At 46.6% G+C, this 12,911-nt stretch overlaps 2 long non-coding RNA genes across 2 annotated transcripts in view; both read right to left on the reverse strand.

Moving 5' to 3' along the window:
* The window catches only part of LOC132659276 (uncharacterized), a 652,410-nt gene that overhangs the window by 442,790 nt on the left and 196,709 nt on the right, over window positions 1-12,911 (reverse strand). The gene's annotated exons all lie outside the window — the stretch shown is intronic.
* LOC121819580 (uncharacterized) overlaps window positions 4,706-12,911 on the reverse strand; it is a 40,877-nt gene continuing 32,671 nt past the window's right edge. Inside the window, exon 4 of the long non-coding RNA XR_006059806.2 lies at window positions 4,706-10,116. This is a non-coding gene — a long non-coding RNA (uncharacterized LOC121819580). The remainder of the gene's footprint in view (window positions 10,117-12,911) is intronic.

The raw sequence follows: 12,911 nt of genomic DNA on the forward strand, positions 1-12,911 counted from the left end.
CAGCCCTGGCCTGGGAACAGAAAAGCAGATGCTGGGAGAACATTTGATCCCACTCATCCAAACACTGCATTCATGGCTGGCTGGAAAGATGAGGGCTGGAGTTGCTGGATGAGCTGCTGGAGATCGGCAACTCCCAGCTGCTGTGCCAGCTATAGACTCCCAGTCTCTCAGCTCCCAGGCGGATGGAGCTGTGGGCTGCTCTGCGGGCTCGCCAAGCCCAGAAAGGAGCGATGGGAGGGTGGGTGCTGCTGTTGCTGTTACCTCTTAGAGGAGGAAAACCTGATTCAAAAATTTAAAAAAACTCCCCTTGGGACTAATTCAGCTCAAGGTTTGAAGACTTCCTAGCTTGTCCTGTGAACCTCAAAACCAAGAACTACAAATTAAAATTTTGATAGGCCATTTTGTTTCAAAAGGTCACTTAAGCACCTAGAATTTTTCAATTACATGAATATATTCTCTGGGTTCTGCAATAGCTCAGACAGTGTTTTAACTATTTTTTCTACTGTGAGTTTTTATTTTTTCCCCTAGAAATTGTTTTTATTTGACCTATCCAAGTCTTAAGTTTCTTAATTCAAAAGCTTCATCAAAAAACCCCACAAATCCCAGAGTTTTGGCAGCTTCTGCCTGTCATGGACTACCTAGCTGACACCGGGAGGTGGCGCCAGAGAGGCAGTACCCGGCAGGAAGGATCTTCGGAGGAGGCTCCTGACATGAAATCATGAATCTTCAGTTTCCAAGTGGCACTGCTTAATTTTTCAGGCGCCCTGCATTCCTCATATGTCAGCAGCCTGGCCGCTCTTGTTCCTCACAGTGTAACGAGGTGACCTGGGGTTTGGTCACCTGGAGTCCATCGGGAAGAGAGATCGGGTTCTTTGCTGTTCCAGATACGCTGCTCATGTCCTTTTGAAAGGCGACAGGTCAGTGCAAATGGGCTGCAAAAGCGCCGGCCTTTGTCTTGTCACTATCACCGCCCCAGTCTGCACTACTCCTTGCTCCTTACTAGTTTATGGAAAATATTTATGGAGGTCTCACTCAGGTGGAGTCTAAATGCTTTTACAGATCAGTCCAAAACTTCCTAACCCAACACAGAAGAACTACAGGTAGCTGAAGCTTTGAGCCCTTCATCCCTGGCAGTGAGAAGATTCATTGATTTATGCCGCTAGAACTTGTGTGTTACGTTAATACATCACACAAATACTATGTATTTTCTCTGGGTATTATGATGTGAAAACGTTGAGAAACACTGGACTTATTCACCCTTTACAACTAATGGGGTAGCGCTATTAATATTTCCATTGTACAGAATTGCTTAGTGCCCAAGGCCTCGTAGCTAATAAACAGCCCAGCCAGAATTTGAGCCCAGACAGCCCACCCTTAGAAGTTTCATGCTTTGGACTCCAGATCAGAAGTTCTCAACCCTGGTTGTATAACATAAGCTGAGGAATTAAAAAAATACCAAAGCCGAGAAGCTTTGACACAAGACAAGCCTAAGGAGGTTTGATGACTAAATGTAATGAGGGGTCCTAGGTGGGATCCTGGGACAAACAAAGGACATTAGGGAGAAGCTGAGGAAATTTAAATCAAGTATGGGCTTTAGTTAATAATAACGCATCAGGATTGGTCCATTAGCTGTGACAAATGTACCATGCTGATGTAAGGTGTTAATGGTAGGGGAAACTCGGCATGGTGCTTATAGGAATGCTGTCAAGGGCTTCCCTCGCGGCTCAGATGGTGAAGGATCTGCCTGCAGTGTGGGAGACCTGGGGTCAATCCCTGGGTCGGGAGGATCTCCTGGAGGAGGGCATGGCAACCCACTCCAGTATTCTTGCCTGGAGAATCCCTATGGACAGAGGAGCCTGGTGGGCTACAGTCCGTGGGGTTGCAGAGTCTGACACGACTGAGTGACTAAGCACAGCACATTACCTTCATAATAATTCTGTCAGTCTAAAACTGTTCTAAAATAAAAAGTTTACTGTTAAAAAAATAAAACCTAACAAACAAGGCCTGAGGCCTCACCTCAGAAAAGTTAAATCAGAACCACTGGAGGTGAGGCCCAGACATCTGTGCTTTTTAAAAAGCTCTCCAGAAGATCAAATGTTCATCCAAGGTTGGGAATCCCTACACCGCTTTCTTGACACAGCCTCGAAGCAGCTGGAGTGCAGAGGTCTTGTCTTGCTAATTTTCATTCCTCTAGCACCCAGCTTGGGCTTCCCTGGTGGCTCAGATGGTAAAGGATCTTCCTGCAAAGTGGGAGACCTGGGTTCGATCCCTGGATTGGGAAGATCCCCTGGAGGAGGGCATGGCAACCCACTCCAGTATTCTTGTCTGGAGAGTCCCCACGGGCCGAGGAGCTTGGCAGGCTACAGTCCATGGGGTCACAAAGAGTCAGACACGACTGAGTGACTAAGCACAGCACAGCACCCAGCTTAGAGTCTGGTCCAAGTTAAGCATTCAGTACATGTTTGGTGAATGAGTGCTTAACTATTTCAGCCTTTCCTTAATTCAGCCCTGAGATAATCAACTTGGAAGAGAAGAGATTAAATGGAAACATTTAATGTTGTCAGGCAACAAGTCTATCGCTGGATACTGATTATTTACTATGAGCAAGCTGGTAGGTACTGCCACGGTTGGAAGTGTGAATGAGAGGCGATGCCTTTTCCTCAAGGTATATTCTATAGGGAAAAGGTGACCCTGTGGAGTAGTGGTTAAGCAAGCAGGATCTGGAACCAGATGAAAGTGAAAGTGTTAGTGGCTCAGTTGTGTTTGACTCTTTGCCACCCCATGGCCTGTAGCCGGCCAGGCTCCTCTGTCCATGGAATTCTCCAGGCAGGAATACTGGAGTGGGTTGCCACTCTTCTCCAGAGGGTCTTCCTGACCCCAGGGATCAAACCCAGTTCTCCTGCATTGCAGGTGGATTCTTTGCCATCTGAGCCACTACATGCTTCAGATGCTCTAGGTTCAAATCCCAGTTTCTCCGTCTGGTAGCTGTATGATCCTGGGCATTTTCCTAATTATGTTGGAATGATGGGATATATGAAAATGAAGCAGAAACCAATGCTGTTGCTGTGTGAACTGGAAACTCAGGAGAAGAAATCAGCAAAATGGGGCACACTGAGCAGTTTTGCTGTCATTGGTTTGTTTTGCACAAGATAATTCCTGTCGTCAGAATTCCACCTGTGCCCTAGTTGTGGCTCACCTACACAAAGGATGGGAACCTATGTCATAATGACCTGAACAGCAGGATCCTGACGGCGTCCTGACCTCAGGCAGGGAGGACAAAGGAGAAGTGAGGTCTAGAGTAATGAAGAAGTGGGCTCCTCCTGGGCCTGCTGGACTCTGCCAGAGCCATTGCTCCTCTCCTGGGGAAACCTGGTTAAATGCCCAGTGCTAATGCTGACAGAGGATGAACTCTGCACCTGGAACTTTCCTAAGGGCTTTACTTACTTTGTTGTTGTTGTTTAGTTGCTAAGTTGTATCCGACTGTTTTGCCACGCTATCGCAAAAGACTGTAGCCTGCCAGGCTCCTCTGTCTGTGGGATTTCCCAGGCAAGAATACTGGAGTGAGTTGCCATTTCCCTTTCCAGGGGACCTTCCTGACCTAGGGATAGAACCCACATCTTCTGCACTGGCAGGCAGATTCTTTATCACTGAGCCACCAGGGAAGCCTGCTTTACTTGCTAGGGATCATTAATGTCCACAGCATCCACATGACACAATCCTTTCCTTTTTGTCACTCCTATTTTATTTACAGAAGCCTAGAGGGAGGTAACCCACCTAAAGTCCCCCAGCTAGTAAGTGGCATATCAGGATTCAACATGGAGGTTCACAGCTCACGTGTCTAACCACCACCAGATACCTGGCAAGGAGAAGGCAGCCTGGTTTTGCATCAAAAGTGCCAGCTTCAGAATGATACACAGCAAGGATCTGCTCAGGCTCTCTGACCTTGGGAGTGGCACTTCACCTTTATAGGCTTTGATTGCCTCACCTACAAAGTGGAAGTCACACCAGGGTTGTTCTGAGGACTGAGATCATATGTTTAGCCATCTTCTTCCTCTTTCTCCCTTGTCAAGCTTTTTCCTCCTCCAACCCCATCTTTATCCACCTCTGTTTGACTTCCATATTTCTTTACTTTTGCTTTTCAGAGTTAGGGACGAAAAGCTAAGATCTTACACATCTTGATCTACTCTTCTAATGGAGTAAGAATTCGGGATGAATTATTAAATATATATGCATGTGTATTTTATAAACACGTGCAAATACATATGTGCAAAGACACATTATGTGTGGGGGCCGGTGGGGGGTGGTGGTGAGATCAATAGATATATAAGCCCTTTGAAAGCCTGAGTTGAAGACCCAGCTTTATCTCTTACGAAAGATCCTTGATTCTGGTACGGCACAGTGGATGCTGGAAAGAAAAGGCAGTCACCTACTTAGCAACATGAGCCTAAAGTGCAAGAAGTGTGGCAGGAACCATGCTTTCAACAACAATGCAAAAATGGGAGCGCTCAGTTTGGCTGAAGGAGTAGGGCAGGCTTCTCAGAGGAGACTGCATTGACGCTGCGTTAAAGGGCAGGCAGAGGACACCAGCCAGTGACGTGGAGAAGACTTCAGTAAAGGGAAGAGAAGGTGCACACCGTGAAAGTTTTTGGTCAAGTGCCCCTGTGAGCTGCAGCCTGGAAATGAACATGGGCCGGACACACTGCCTGTGCTATTTCCTTCAGTCATCTGGACAACTCACATTAATATGCCCATTTCACAGAGGAGGGAACTGAGCTTCAGGGAGGTTCAGTCATTTGCCTAAACCACACAGTTAAGAAACAGAAGCACCGAGATGCGGCTGGTGCCACACAGTTTTCCACCTGAATGTGTAAAGGTGAGGGAGAGGGCTGACACGCAAAGAGAGATCAAGAAGACAGGAGGCTGAGTTTTAGTGCTCAGCGTCTTCTGTAACCCCCGGCTGTTATGGGTTCAAGTGAGATTATGCATTTGTATACGCTTTATCTGAAACGTGCATTGCAGATACGGATGGTGTCAGAACATGGGAATGATGTTATTATTGAATTGAACCTAAGTTCCAGTGCAATAATGCAAACCAGAGGCTTTCAGACTCCTCAAAACTGGTGAGCAGTAAAAAGTGCATGACCTTTGGCATTAGACAGACCTGGGTTCCAGGGCTTGCTCCACTTTACCACTCGCCAGCTGTGAGGCCCTGGGCACATGCATTCTTTGGGTCTTAGCTCCCTTACCTGTGAGATGGAGAAGCTGTGCCCAGTGTGCTTTGAGGTCGTCTCTTGGCCCCACATGGTGTGGTTGTGGGTCTGCCCTCAACCATTCAGCACAGCCGGGCTCAGATTCACCTTCAAGTTGCCCTCCAGTGGCCCCAAAGAAAGCCAGGAAATCTCAGAAAAGGACACACAAGTTGACTACAACTTAAAAAAAATAAAACCCAAACCTTAATTGTTCTATTTGATTTTAAAATTAGTGTATGCAAAAATCAGAAGATATTGAAAAACATAAAAATATAAAGCCTAGAAATAAAATTTTGAGGATCCAGAAAAATCTAAAAATGAATATAGAGTTCATCTCATCTGAAACACTATTAACTTTTTGGTGTGTGTCACCAAATTTTTTAAATTAAGTATTTAAAATCTAGAAACTCTTCTTATATATAATCTCTCATTAGTTAAATATAAGGGTTACTCTCATATAGAAATCATTTTTTAAAAATTCTAGTTGGATTCATTTAACCAGTCAAAATTGTTTTGAAAAAGTAGTTGACCATTTTTGGTGTCAAGATCAATCGTTTTATTGTTAATGTGTTTGTCAAATGGAAAGTGATAATCTTATTAGGTATATAACTATTCTTAAAACTCTTTACAACCTTTTCAAAATCGGTCAAATATAAATTGGTCAATTAAACTTGACTTTACATCTTCAGCTTTAGAAGATAGACATGCTAATCTCAATATCGATGGATTGCTGTTTGAAAAGCTCACTCTCTCTATAGCATTCTATTCACTAAGAAAAACTGATGCAAGATAGCACTTTGGGGAGGGGATATCTGGTGTATCAAACCTACAGAGCCAAGCTGTCCGTGTCTGTCTAGAGCCTTCTGTCAGGAGCTGGAATTCTGCAGCTGTCTTCTCTTCATTCCATAAATGATCCAGCTCATCCAGGCTCAGTTTAGCCCATTGCGGGAAGGAGCCTTTGATGGGTAAACCCCCGAGTCTACACTGGAGGCTAGGGTTAAGAAATGCAAAAGGAGGTTTATGAGTATTTACTTAACCCAAGCTCTCATCCTTACTTGTCCATGTATCAGTCAGGAGAAGCCAGGTCCTGCTGTGATAACAAGCCTCCCCAGTCTCAGTGTCTTAACACAATAACAATTTATTTCGCACTTAATGCTGTCATTGGTAGGCGGTGGACTCTGCTTATTTTAGTCCCTCACTGATGCAGGAAGCAGCAGCTTCATTTCAACATGTGCTTCTAAGAAAGGTGGCAAATTCTTGAAGCTTCCATCTGGAAGTGCTATAGACAACTCCCACTCACATTTTATCAAATAAAGCAAGTCACATGACTACACCTAATTTCAAACGGGGGCCGGGAAGTGGACTCCTGCCATCTGATGGCCATTTTAGCATGAAACCAGCTGTGTGACCTCAGGCAATTCAATTATGCTCTGAAGGTATCTGTAAAATAGGGGATATACTCACTGGTTCACTATTCATTCATAGGAACACAAACATTGGAGTTTGCTTACATGACTTCATTCTCAGCTAAATTACATACTACCCATATAATCTTAGTATCTCTGGACCTCAGTTTGCTTATCTGTAAAATGGGAATGATAATAGTATCCAGCTCATAGCATGGTTGTACCAGTACAATGCATGTATTACATAAGTTACATAGAGCAGATAGTGCTGAAAATAGTTCCAGACATATCATAAGTGTGCTGTGCTTGTTAATTTTATTATTCATGTACCATTTAAGGAATATTTATTCAGAATCTTCCCCAGTTATCTGAATGCTCTTCTGAGGACTAAAGGAAAAACAGATGTAAATTCACAGTGCAGACGATGGGGTTTTCACAGGAAAGTCTAATAGGAAGAAGTGACATTTTGGTAGGACTTGGATTTGTTTTTGCTTCCATTTACTGAGCTCCTAGTATGTGCTACTGTGCTCAGTCAATTCAGTTGTGTCCAACTGATTGCCATCTATGGACTGTAGCCTGCCAGGCCCCTCTGTCCACGGCAAGAATACTGGAGTGGGCTGCCATGCCCTCCTCCAAGGGATCTTCTGACCCAGGAATCAGATCCTTATCTCTTGTGTCTCCTGCATTTCAGGCAGGTTCTTTACCCACTGAGCCACTTGGGAAGTCCAGTATGTGTTAGGCTGTATGCTAAATGCTTTCATAGCAAGCACTTACTGTGTGCTAAGCTCTACACTAAATGCTTTCATAGTAACCCTAAGAGGTAGGTTTACAGGTGAGGAAATTATGGTTTCCGGATGCTAGGTCACCTGTCCCAGGTCCCACAGATGGTGACTGGTGGGACCTTTCCAGGAGATAGAGCCAGGCTATGTCTGCCTCATATGATGATTTTGTCCTTTCTCCTGCATATCCTATTAAGGATCATCTGTTCACTGCTTAACCTGCTGGTTTCTCTACTAGACTGAAAGGTTCTCAAAAACAGAGATGTTCCCCTTAATTCTTGGTGTTCTTATGTTGCCCAGCACCGTACCAGCCACATCATGGGGTGGCCATGAGAAGGAGGAGGAGGAGGAGAGAGAATTAAACCAAAGATCAGTGTGTTGGATTAAATCCCCCCCACCTGGCTGGTAATCTTCAGAATGTCACTTCTCCTCTTGAAGCTCCCATTTCTTAACTGTTACATCAGTTCCATGGGCCTTTCCATCTATAAAGGCTTCATGAGCCCCAGTCTTCAAACACTTATCAACTTAATAGATACTTATTGACTTGACAAGAAGACATGACCATACTTTAAAGACTTTTTATCATCAATTTTAGGTCATGTGGCTTTTCTTTGCCATACTTCAAAGTCAGAGAAAACGCGATATTATCTAAGACACATCACATCTTCCTTTACCTGAGCACAAATTTTCCATTTGCCTCAGGTTCTGCCAAAAAAAAAGGGGGGGTGGGTGGGAAGGAGAGAAAGGGGACATAGCCAAGACTGTGGAGCTCATGAGCCCTCCTGCCATGTGTCCAGAAGGAATTTCTCAAAGGCAGGCCCTCGCTGGGTAAGAGCGTAGACCCAGCCTGACCTCTGGAGGAAAGGTCCCCTTGAGACAATGTTGCAGGGTCATGCAGGCTTGCCAGGACTGCAGAACAATGGGTTCTGGACACCCCCCTTCCAGTCCTTCCTGCAGACACCAGCCTGTAGAAAACACACTTTGGGAGCCGCTGGTCAGGGGAACGCGGTACGTGCAGCTGAGCCCGGGAACAGCTGTGGTGGTGCAGCAAACAGACTCTTTCTGAGGGGAAGTGAGGAATCGGCTGGACTCACGGCCACCCCAAATGCTGGGGCTCCACTCGCCATTCTTCCTCTTCCTCACTCACATAATAAGAGCTACTGCTGTCAAGCACCTACGCAGGGTGGGGACTGCTCAGCATCGTGCAGACCTTAATTTCTTTAATCTCATGTCAGCCTTTTAAAAATAGGTACGTTTCCCCCTATTCAACAGAGAGGACCCCAAAGCTCAGAAAAGCTGCATCACTGGCCATTGTTACATTGGAAAGACTGTGACCAGGACCCATCCTCCAAGTCCATCCCTGAGGTTTCTTACAGATGAGAGATCACCTCCAGACCTCGCCTCTTTCACCTGGGCAGCTGGGCTCATTCTGCTGGCCTTCTGCCCATCCACCCACAGTGAGGCTGGGAGGACCCTGGACTGCCAGCGACTTCCTGCCCTGGCTGGCTGCAGACGTGTGTACAGAAACACGACTTCCTGGGAAACTTCAGTGGCCCTAGTTTTCCATGGGCTGAGTCATTGCAGCTTATCCTGGTGTTCTTAGCTGAAACAGTCAGAGGAAAGTAGCTGGAAACTCCCCTAGGTTTTACCCGCAAAGAATTTGTTGAAGACAATTCAGCCACATTCCTCAGGTTTCTCAGACCTCACCTTGCCCCGGGGAAGATGAGAAAGGCTGGGAAGATGCATGGGGGTGAAAATGAGCCTTGGAATTAAGAAGGGCTTTCGGTGCCAGGCCAGGGAGCTGGTTCCTCCTAAAACACAGCCCAGCTAGCTGTGAGGGCCCAGAGAGAGTGAGCCTGTGAGCACTGCGGTCCTGTGGAGAGCTTGGTCCCTGCTCCATGCTACCCACCTTGTCAGCTAGTGCCCAGTGCCTCATCTGGGCAAGGAACTGAGTTAGGTACCAGAGATAGTAAAGAGACCAGAGGTTAAGGGGCTGTTAGGCAGATCTGGATCAAAGTTTGGATGTGCTGCTTGTTGGCTGTGTGACCTAGGGCAGGTTATTTGGCTTCTCTGAGTCTTATTTTCCTATTTGTCATTTATCAAACCTCATGAGTTTGTTGTGAGGATTAAATGAGTAATGTATATGCTCAGCACAGTACCTGACACATCATAAGATTCAAGTAATAGTAGCTATTTTATTATTGCTAAGTACAAAATCATGTCAGACTTTAGTGAATTCAGTGCAGGTCCATGACATGCACAGAGCACCTGGTTTGTGTCCGGAGCCATGCTTGGCTCTGGGGAGGTGGGCAGGTGGAAACCCCTGGCTTCCAGGGGCTCACAGGAGACAGTTCATCAATAAGTCACTAGGATACAGTGAGGGAACCGTAGCAGCAGAGATACCCAAGGAATGTTGTTGTTGTAGCTGTTCAGTCACTAAGTCATGCCCAACTCTCGGTGACCCACGGGCTACAGCACGCCGAACTCCCCTGTCCTTTACTATCTCCTGGAATTTGCTCAAATTTATGTCCATTCAGTCAGTGATGCTGTCTAACTATCTCATCCTCTGCCACTCCTTCTCATTTTGCCTTCAACCTTTCCCAGCATCAGGGTCTTTTCCAATGAATTGGCTCTTCTCCTCAAGTGGCCAAAGTATTGGCGCTTCAGCTTCAGCATCTAGGGCTGTTGAGAGGGCAGAGACACAGAAGAGGGGTTAGTACAAGTTTCTGGAGAAGGTGATACCTGAACTGTGTGCCAAGGAGAGTAGGAGTTAGCCAGGTGAAGAGATGGAGGGCTGACAGGCCAGAGCAGGGAGCAGGGCATTCCAGAAGAGGCAACAGCTTGAGCAAAGGCAGGCGCAATAGTCAAGGTATAGTGTAAAGGACCTCAAGGGAGGTGAAAGGATCCAAGGCAAAAGAACTCAGGGCTTGACGTAGAAGAGCTGGGTTCAAGATCCACGTCCTTCCCTTCCTAACTATTAACGTTGGGCAAGTCCTTCCCCTCAGAGACTGAATTTCCCCATCAGTAAAGCAGAGATTGCACTAGCTACTTAACAGGGCTGACTCCAGTCACAAATGCTGCTGTGTTTACACACTGACAGGTATGTTTGCAGCTGTGTCTCTTGCACTCAGCAGGGCGCCGGGTCACTTGAGCACTCCAAGACCTTTGAGCACTCGAAAGGGCATCAACTAGCTTAGCTAGCAGGGTACTCGGTGTGTACTAGGCAGCATGGTGAGCACTGTAGACGTCTCCTAGACCTGCGCCTCCATTCTCTCCTTGCAAATAGGTTCACCAATACCACGTCTGAAATTGAGATAGAAAAGTGAAAGTCGGTCACTAAGTCGTGTCCGACTCTGTGTAGCCCACCAGGCTCCTCTGCCTATGAGATTTCCCAGGCAAGAATACTAGAGTGGGGTGCCATTTCCTTCTCCAATATATGAGCTAATATATGATACTTGGTTTTCTCTTTCTGGCTTCCTTCACTCCGTGTAACAGCCTCTAGGTTCATCCACCTCACTAGGACTGACTTGAAGTCATTCATTCTTTTACGGCTGAGTAATATTCCCTTGTAAAGGGGAGAGTGGCACCAATGAAGAAAGTGGCATAGACATATATACAGTACTGTACGTGAAATAGCCAGTAAGAAGCTTCTGCATAACAGAGGGAGCCCAGCCAGGGGATGATCTAGAAGCGTGGGATGAAGGGATGGAGGGAGGCTCAAGAGGGAGGGGATATATGTATAATTATGGCTGATTATGTTGTTGTGGGGTAGAAAACATGACAACATTGTAAAACAATTTTCCTTCAGTTAAAAACTAAATGGAAACAAAACAGAACAAAATCCCCCCCAAAATCACAGGAGTCTTATGCAGTTAGGTTTCACACCCCAGAAGCTGAGCACCATCTTGATCCTCTCCTGAGTGTGCCCAAGCTGGCTGAGGGGGTTCCCAGTCCTTGGAAAATCCAGGGTAAACCTGGATGAGTTGGTCACTCAACAATTGCAACAAAGGAATTTACCCAAATATAATCCTGCTTCAGGCTGGTGGCCAGGCTGGAATTTGAACCCAGGCCTGTTTGCCCTTAGTACCCAAGTTTTTAGCCACTGCATTATTACTTAACCGATAAATGATGTCCTTTCAAAACAGAGGGATCGCAGAACTCTGATTCATTACCAAACAGACAGATTAATCTTCCCTGTCTCTAAACTTACTAACTCTCCTTCCGCACAATGGGCCTGGCATTCAGTCTTGGGATATGACGCCCATATTTCGAATACTTCAAATATTGTCCTGTGAATAGACTGTAAACAGAGAGGGGAATGGAGGTTGCAGAGGAAAGGGGGGATGGGATGAAGCCACAGCCACTAGCACCTGTCCTCCTGGGACCACGGCCGAGTGGTCTCAGGCTCTCTGCCCTGGTCACCTCGCTTCTCTCCAGAGCTGGAGGCGTCAGATGCAAATACTTGGCAGGCCCACCCTGGGAGCCTTACAGTTGGACGGCAGCTGTGAAATGAGAGTTCAGGAGGGAGAGCGAGCTGAGTGGGGAGCAGAAGCCATCGGGACCTTTGCTTTCTTTTCCAAAGCACATTTGAAACCAGCAGTGCGCTGGTGCGAGGCTGGCGGCCCACAGCGCAGGATGAACTGGATGCCTGCTGGGCGACAGGCAGGAATTATGACACAAGGGCAAAGTATTATTTACTCCCTGGGAACAGGTGCTGCCCGGGACTCGCAGTCCTCTCTTGCCTGACTTCCCTGCCCACATGTCCTCGGAGGCAGCTCCCTCCAGTACCCCACACAGTCCCAGCCCTCAGTGGTGCTGGCTGCTTCTCCTGCCCCTGCCCCTGGCTGCGTGCAGCTCACAGGCGCCCGGAGGATGCCATCGCTGGCCGGCTCCCGCCTGGGGACATGAGCTTGCTGGAACCAGCTCGTTTTACATAAGCTGTTGCTGAAGATGTCAGGTGATAACGACTTTCAGCTCCAGTTAACCGGCAGTCGCCCTGTTTGTGCCCACGCAGATGCATCAGGCAAAGGGAAAGTCATGGAGAAGCAAAGGAGAAAATAATCCTCCACCAAGTGTCTTTGTGAACTGGCAAGTTCACCTCTGGAAAATTGTCCTAGGCTGAACCAAGATCAATTTTTTTTTTTTTTTTTTAATGAGAGGGGAAACAAACAATCAGGCAGGCAAACTCCAACTACCACCAGCTGGTTTTTCCTCCCCTGATTATGTGTTATTTCCTTAAAGCACCAGTTGGTAAACATACAAGACTCTTCTGTTGATTCACAAAACAATACAGAAGGCGGTTAAGATTTCTTTGCACAGTTTGATTAAGGACAAATACAGAACGGAAGTGAGTGAACAGAAGGCCTGGAGGTCTTGTTTGGCTCATGAACAGGACCACATGCTGTGTACACCCTATGCCCTTCTTTGCAAACCGCATGACCCTCAAAACACATTGGTGCCAACTGTGAACCAGCTCC

This window comes from Ovis aries, chromosome 1 (assembly GCF_016772045.2).
Source record: "Ovis aries strain OAR_USU_Benz2616 breed Rambouillet chromosome 1, ARS-UI_Ramb_v3.0, whole genome shotgun sequence".
Taxonomy (NCBI): Eukaryota; Metazoa; Chordata; class Mammalia; order Artiodactyla; family Bovidae; genus Ovis; species Ovis aries.